Here is a 6,774-nt window from a genome sequence, read left to right as displayed (position 1 = left end):
CCAACAATGTCACATAGATTGTATTGGGGATTAAATTTTCACACAGTTTGATAGTCAAAATACGGTTGTTTGGGGAACTGGGAAGCTGGTTAGAGCACCTGCTGCCCTTACAAAAGACCCAGCAGCCACGTCCGGCAGCTCACAACCACCCACAGCTCCAGTTCCAGGGACCCAATGCCCTCTGGTCTCCGAAGGCACCTGCACATGAACACATGCAAACAAACACAGAAACACACACACTTATCAATTCCTAACTTGTCAAGGACTCTTACCGAGTTGCTGAGGTTTTTTTTTTAATTTTAAAATTAAAATATACATCATTTAGCCCCTTTCTCCTCACTCCAACCCTGCCACTCTGACCCCCCTCACCACTCTTTCTCAAATTCATGGCCTCTTTCCTTAATTATTACTGATATATAAACACTGAATAAATCAACACTTTTTAAGGTAATTGTTGCTGCAGTTACAGTTAAGCAGAATCATAAGGACTTTTAAGATGAAAATTTTTCTCTGCATCAAAAACTGACAAGGGGTCCTTGTCCATCATCACAGTCCCTTGAGAGCCCTTGAGAGCCCTTCTCCACACCGTCCTGTCTCAACACGTGTTGATGCTTACAAGAGGCAAAAATAAAATGAAGATAGAGGATATGACCAGCCGAGTTTCTGGATGTTCCTGCCTGGAAAAGTCTTGCTCTCTACTTCTGTTCCTCTGTGAGCAAAGAAAGCAGCAGGATAAAGGACAGGGCCACGCTTATTCAGAGGAATAAGCCTGTCTGAGCCTCCCACTGGGAGGTCCCAGAATGCCTGTGGCAGGATGTGTCTACCCCTGGACTCAGGCGAGCAAAGAAAAAAGGTAGCTATTCTTTTCTGAAACTGATTTCTTCTCCCTCAGGAGCCCAATTCCCAGTAAGCGCAAAAACTGAAAATCCCTGCTCAGGATTTCCCTAAAGTCCTGTGTTATCTCCACCATCGTTCCTCCTGGGGACTCTCAACCGCATGGACTCTCTGCAGCCCGAGGATTCGAGGATTCGGGGCCAGGGCTTGCCTTTCTCCTCTCCTCCCCCGCCTTCTTGCTAGCAGGGACTGTCAGCCCTCCCGAACTGACTTCTCATGATTTAAAAGGAAGCTTTGGGGATTAGGAAACCATCTCCTTTTCCACAAAGCCCAGCTCTCAATAACTTCTTCACTGTGGATTTAACAAATCTAGTGTAAAGGTTATGTATGAATCGGCAGTGGCAGATCAGCCGCTGAAACCACAAAGCTCCTTTTGTTTGGTAGCCGCCCACCCTTCCCTTTGACAAGCTTACACTCCCAGCGGGCTGCAGGAAAACCAGGTCTGAACCACAGTTCCAAACTTGACCCAGTCCAGTGGGCTTTTGGTTGGTTGCTTGCTTGCTTGCTTGCTTGGTGAAACTCTCTGTGTAGCCCTGGCTGGCCTAGGCTTTGTAGACCAAGCTGGCCTCAAACCTCTGCCTCCCCTGCCTCTGCCTCCCAAGTGCTGAGATTAAAAGTGTGTTTAAAAGAAACCTTTATTCTCCTGATTCAACTGTTGTCTCAGGAGCTTACTGCCTCTGTCTGCTAACCTAAGCCTAGTCCTGGAAGCTTCTAGCCCCTGTACAAGCTAACCTAGAATGTTTTCAGCCTCTAGACTTACTGCTTAATAAGCTCACCTTTTCTTATTCTTACTGAGCTCTGGGCTGGCTGGTTCAACTCAGCTGTTTTGGCTCAAACTCTTCTCCCAGCTGACTTACTCAATCTGGCTTCTCTCTCAGCCTCTGAGTTGCTCTGCTGGGCCTCAAACTATCTCCAGCAATCTGCTCTAATCTTCTAGCTCCTTCTCATTCTCTAGCTCATTCTCTCTTCAACCTGCCTCTGTATATCTGTCCTGATAAAACTGCCTTCTCTCTCCCTCTGCATTGCCCCTTAATTAGTTTCCCTTTCCTCTCTCTTCTCATGAGAGTGGGGCAGATCCTATTCTGTCAGATCTTTATCTGATTTGTCACCTTTTCCGCCATTCAGTTAGACATCATTTTCAAACATGGGTGCTTCTTTCTACAAACTAAGTTTACTTTCATTGTTTGGGATTAAAGGTGTATACCACCAAGCCTGGACCTTAGCTTTTCTTTACCTGAAAGTTGCTCTGTACCCATCTGGCCTTGAACTCAGATCTACTTGTCTCTGTCTCCTGGATTAAAGGCCTGTCTGTTCTCCACCTAGGAGGTCTTTGAATGTGATCTCTTGCCAGAACAGCCATGTTCTCAATTAAAATTCCTCTACAGGTGTGTGCCACCACTGCCCAGCTCCCAGTGAGCTTTTGGAAAATGAAGTTTAAAAGCTATTTGGCCAAACAGTGGGGCAGAGACAGGCAGATCTCTGAGTCAGAAGCCAGCCTAGTCTACAGAGCAAGTTCCAGGACAGCCAGGACTACAACTTCACAGAGTGACTCTGCACTGTCTTCTGACCTCCACATACATGACCCCACATATACATGATGTGGTTTGTGGGGTTTTTTTCCAGTTATTTCAGTCAGTGTCATCCAATCTCTTTCCCTCCAACTCCACAGCCCAAGTTCCTATGGCACCAGATAGGATCTATGGCAAGGAAAGATAGACATGACACCAGGCTGGGTGTTACAATAGAGATGAGCAAAGTTCCGGCTCACTGTCCCAGGCAGTGGCCAGCTGCTCAAAGCTGAGCAAAGGGAACCGCATGGAGTCTGCTCGTGGTTCACTGTCTACAGGCACACGTCAGATAAGCTCCTCCCTTGTGCACCGACACCCTGCACGCAAGGTTTGCAGGCCGTCACCTGAATCAAGAACTGCGGAGTCCCTCCTGCTGTTGGCGTCAACACATAAATTCCCAGGCCTCCTGGTTTGGTCTGAGCGTGGTGACGAGGCTCAGGGGCCTTTGGTTCTTGTGCTCGTGAGATGCACAAGACAGAGTGGAGTGACCATGTAACAGCTCCAGCCAGCAGGAGGTTTTTAAATGACCAACGAGTCTACAGGCAGAGCCAAGCATGGCGGACCCAGTGCGAAGGCAGAGGTGCCAAGCCTGTTATCCCTGCTCAGTCACCCATCAGACATCTGCAGGCCCAAGTGAAGAAAAAGAGAGGCACCTTTGAATTTCCGGGAAATAACCCATGCAATCATTATGATAACCCACAGGTCAGAGGTAATGCCTACAGCAAAGCCAGTAGGAAACAGTGAAACAGTGTCCCGCCAAAAATAAAAACATCTTAAAGATTTTTTTTTTTTTAATCAGCTCAGAGCAAGTGCTGGGCTTCAGCTGTGGTAGGTTGTCTGGTTCAGAGTCCGTTCTGGGGACTTACAAGGCATTTTATGGGGTGAGGTTTCTCTCCAGTAAAAGCTCTCCCCATGTAAGCATTTGGCCTCTTGATCTAATCTGGTGCTTTATGACAAAGCCTTTGAAGGAATGTAAGGTCCGGGGCAGGAAAAAAAAAAAAAAAAACAGGCTATATTTTTAATGGACAGCAGGTTAAGGGCCCAGAGTTTATTTGCCTTCTGTTCCTTTGTGGTGGTCCCTTGCAGTCTTCCCTGGAGGTGAGGAGTGCCGTAATATAAGGGGTTAGGCTCACATGCCCTCTATTCAGACCAACCAGAACATGAGCCTGCATCTTCAGGTAGGCCTCAGTCACTAGCCAAACACCCAATCTATCAAAACCTGGAAACAAGCCAAGAACTGGGCCATATCTAAGTCAGGGTTGAACTCTCTTTTTTGGGAAACACAATCTATCTTTAGATCAATCTGAAGCAGGGCCTTTATGACTTTTGCATTTCTTTTCATGTTAACTAAAGAGGAATTCTCTCTCTCACTCACACTCACACACACACACACACACACATACACACGTCTTATCCATAAAAGGATATGCTCTCCTGGTGTTTTGATAGTCAGTGAGATACCATATAAGAAAAGCTCTGTGACCTGTTCCAGGCTGTTCACACTTAAGTCCGCGCTGGCATAAAAAGCCTCACCTTACCGTGCCTTTTGAACTGGCATACTCGGGAAGCCCCGCCACCCCTCTCACCTGGCAACAATACAGCACAGTAGGTAGATACGGCTATGTCATAGAGATAGGGACCCGAGGCTGGTTCTGTCACTCACTAGCCAGTGCCCTGTATGCTCAAGACACTGACACTTACTTGGGAGGCTGTTGTGATGACTAGTATAAACACTTAGAAACATGTAAGGTTGTTGTTTCCAAAGGGGGCTCAGTAGAGAACCCATTATTGCTTTTCAGTGCTTTTAATTTTGTTGAATGATGTCATACCCTATTTCTCTTAGATGCTTCCCCAATAATCCAGGACAATATACATTCCAAGGCAAGCTGGCCCCTCCTTAGGGACCACTCTTCCCACAAGCCTAGAAGGATGCTTTATTAGCAAGTCACAAAAACTGTTCTCTGGAAACATTAAGCATCACCCTTTATGGAGATGTGGAGAGCATCCTTTATGGAGAACAAAGCAAAGGCAGGGGAGGGTTTTACTTACCCATCAACCCAGCTGTCAGGCACCCCAACAACCTCTGGTCACCAAGCTCTTGGCAGTTGCCACCACATTAGGCCTCCTGTGCCCTCCAGGATCCTGACCTGGATGCTTAGAGTGAGGGCTGAGGCACAGAGGGACATGTGACACAACGGCCATCCCCCTGCTCAGCCACCCTTGTCTCCAGAGACCCAGTGAGACCCACACCCTTAGTGACCTTGTCAGACAGACCACTTTGCATCTGCCCTGATGTTTGACAAGAAACTCATTGTACGTCCTGGCATGATGACACACACCTTTCATCACAGCGTTTGGGAGACAGTGGCAGGGGGATCTCCAAGTCTGAGACCAATCTGGTCTATGTACTGAGCTCTAAGACAGTCAGAGCTGCCTCAGAAAGAAAAGGAGAAAAAAAATTAGAAATTTATTTTACAACTTCAGGAAGTTATTATCACTTGTGGTACATCTCTCCAAGACGTCATGGCAAAGAAGGTCGCGCAGGTGAGGGACTACAGGAACACCTGTGCAGATGCTGATGTTGAAGGTTGCCTGGAATAGCCTCCCCTGCCTAACGCCTGTGTGCAGTTGTGTGTCATATTCTATCACTCACTGGAAAGGCGCTTTGTAATTAAGTGTGTTTTCTTTCTTCAATAACCTGTGTTTAGTGGAAAAAGAAAGCATCTTGAGACATTCAACAGTGCTTGGACAGAACCCGGTGCTCGACCCCTCCAAGCCTGAGCCCTTTGCAACCTTGTTGCTCCGTGGTCGCCACCACGCCTCGCCCAGCCGCCACCTTGACCACCGTGTCTCCCTGGCAAGTGCGCCAGAACTACCGCCAGGTCTTGAGGCTGCCATCAACGACCAGCTCAACGTGGAGTTGTGTGCCTCCTTGATCTATCTGTCTGTGTCTTGCTACTTCGACTGGGATGACGTGGCTCTGAGGAACTTCGCCAAATACTTTCTCCACCAATCTCATGAAGAGAGGGAACACAACGTTGCAGAACGAATGAGGTGGCCGGACCTTCCTGCAGGATATCAAGAAACAAGACCATAATGACTGGGAGGATGGGCTGAACGAAATGGGGTGTGCACTGCACTTGGAAAAGAGTGTGAATCAGTTACCACTGGAACTTCACAAACCGCTACTGACAAAAATGACCCCCACTTCATTGAGACACATTACCTGAACAAGCAGGTGAAATCCATCAAAGAACTCGGTGACCATGTGACCAATTTGTGCAAGATGGGCGCCCCAAATCTGGCATGGCAGAGTATCTCTTTGACAAGCCCACCCTAGGACACAGTGAGAGCTAAGCTGACTTCCCCAAAGTCACGTGACTTCACTAGTCACTGAGGCAGGGCATGCATGTTGGTCTGCCTGTATCTTTTCTGAGTCACACCAAAACATCTGCTTAAGTTCTTTAGTTTGTACCATTTCTTCAAAAAAAAAAAAAAAAAAGTATCTTCAAAAAATTGTGCTGGTATAACTGAAAGTCTGCATTGTAGAGGAATGCAAATAGACCCATATTTTTCATTCTGCACAAAACTCAAGTGCAAGTGGATCAAAGACCTCATGTAAACCCAGACACACTAAATGTAATAGAGGAGAAAGTGGGGAAGAATCTTGAGCTCATTGGCACAGGAGACAACTTCCTGAACAGAACACCAACAGCACAGGCTCTAAGAGCAACAATCAATAAATGGGACCTCATGAAACTGAAAAGCTTCTGCAAAGCAAAGGACACTGTCGTCAAAACAAGATAACAGCCCACAGACTGGGAAAGGATCTTCACCAACCCTATATCTGTCAGAGGGCTAATACCCAGAATATATAAAGAACTCCAGAAACTAGACACAAAAAAAAACCTCAATAGCCCAGTTAAAAATGGGGTATAGGGCTAAACAGAGAATTCTCAACAAAGGAAAACCAAATGGCCAAGAAGCACTTAAAGAAATGCTCGACATCATTAGCCATCAGGGAAATGCAAATCAAAACGACTCTGAGATTCCATCTCGTAACCATCAGAATAGCTAAGATCCAAAACTCAAGTGACAGGACATACTGGCGAAGATGTGGAGCACGGGGAACGCTCCTCCATTGCTGGTAGGAATGCAAACTTGTACAACCACTTTGGAAATCAATCTGGCGCTTTCTCAGAAAATTGGAAATAGATCTACCTCAAGATCCAGATATACCACTCCTGGGCATATGTCCAAAAGATGCTCCACCATACCACAAGGACACTTTCTCAACTATATTCATAGCAGC

General features: G+C 46.7%; 1 pseudogene; it reads left to right on the top strand.

Moving 5' to 3' along the window:
- Window positions 1–2,927: 2,927 nt before the first annotated feature.
- On the top strand, window positions 2,928–5,819 carry LOC110561840 (ferritin heavy chain-like; annotated as a pseudogene).
- The last annotated feature ends 955 nt before the right edge of the window (window positions 5,820–6,774 follow it).

This window comes from Meriones unguiculatus, chromosome 17 (genome assembly GCF_030254825.1).
Source record: "Meriones unguiculatus strain TT.TT164.6M chromosome 17, Bangor_MerUng_6.1, whole genome shotgun sequence".
Lineage (NCBI taxonomy): Eukaryota > Metazoa > Chordata > Mammalia > Rodentia > Muridae > Meriones > Meriones unguiculatus.
This window is presented reverse-complemented; position numbering and strand designations above follow the sequence as displayed.